Raw genomic sequence first — 1,363 nt, 5'->3', positions numbered from 1 at the left:
TTTGTACGAACAAAAGTAAGAGAAATTTAGGAGAAGAATACGAACATTTTCTTGCATGAGGCCCAATGTTTTCACAATTTTCACTATATATATCTCCACTACCATTAAAAAAAAATCATTGTTTCATTGCTTATGTTTGTGAGTTTTTTCTGCTGTCTGTTAGCAAAATATCTCCTGAACCACTGAACTGATTTTTAATAAAACACTCAAAGTGGATTGGATGTACAGTCTGATTTAAGATTCCTGCTACAATTTAGCAAAGGCATTAAATGCTTTTGCTAAAGTTTGAGGTTCAACGTGTAGTAGTAGTGAATACTCTCCATTCACTTCAAGCACTAGCAGATTGTGTGAGATCTTTGTCTAAAACATCTGCATTCCCCCAGTTTCATTATATGAAAAGTTGGCTGGCATTTAATGACAGTTCTTTTTATTTTGGACAAATACAGTGAACATTTTATTCCGTAAATCAAAGGAAGATGTTTCACCAACACTTTTCACTGCACTTGGTCATGCAACGGGTTGTGTGTGATCGTATACAGCAGGTCATCAAAGTAGACAGCTCAGTCAAATGGTTTTCAGCATTTATTTTTCTGCAGAAGAGATTAAAACACATTAATCCTCTTCTAGTCACCTTTTTCCATGCACTCTGCTCCTAAACATGTTAATGAGAGTAGTGTTCAAACAAACTGTGCTGCAGGAGTACATGCTACCGCTAGATAGCAAACTGTGATGGACACTTTTGCGCCAAAAAAAGTGAAAACAAAAATGCCATTAAAAATCATAATACCAATCAAAACAGCATAAAACTGCTTCACAGTGTTAAAATATATAATGGTAAACAACATGTGCCAGAGATTTCAGCTTACATGACTGCTTTCATAAAAATAAAAAAAAAGACGACACGATATCACAGCAGCACATTTTCCACAACTTACCCTCAGCAGTGCAGAACAACATTGGCTGTGTCTCAATTCATGCTAGCTGGGCCACGTAGGCCACATCCTTGCTGGGCCGGGTAGGATGCTCAAAACTGCTGCAAAATGAGACGGTCTAGTCTTCGCCTGACGTTGGCTTCACGTGGGTTTGTGTGACCACGTGCTCCCCCGTTACCATAGTGATCAGTTTCATGTCAGACTTAAAAGGCTTCGGGGCGTGTTTACACGTCTTTTTACTGGAAGAATAAATTCACAGTTAAAAAGGTAAACGTAAATAAAGAAAACAATAATTTGGGTTTAGCTCCAGTATCTACAACGGAGATAACACATATTTTTTATTATTATTACGAAAATAAAGTCATAATATGTGAATAAAGTTGTAATATTATGAGAATAAAGTTGTAATATTATGAGAATAAAGTCAGTGC

At 36.5% G+C, this 1,363-nt stretch overlaps 1 protein-coding gene across 1 annotated transcript in view; it reads left to right on the top strand.

Moving 5' to 3' along the window:
* Window positions 1–1,363, top strand: part of LOC106527037 (transcription initiation factor TFIID subunit 4) — a gene marked incomplete at its 3' end in the record, with an annotated part of 61,692 nt that overhangs the window by 50,734 nt on the left and 9,595 nt on the right.

This window comes from Austrofundulus limnaeus, unplaced genomic scaffold (assembly GCF_001266775.1).
Source record: "Austrofundulus limnaeus strain Quisiro unplaced genomic scaffold, Austrofundulus_limnaeus-1.0 Scaffold306, whole genome shotgun sequence".
In the NCBI taxonomy this organism is placed as follows: Eukaryota; Metazoa; Chordata; class Actinopteri; order Cyprinodontiformes; family Rivulidae; genus Austrofundulus; species Austrofundulus limnaeus.
This window is presented reverse-complemented; position numbering and strand designations above follow the sequence as displayed.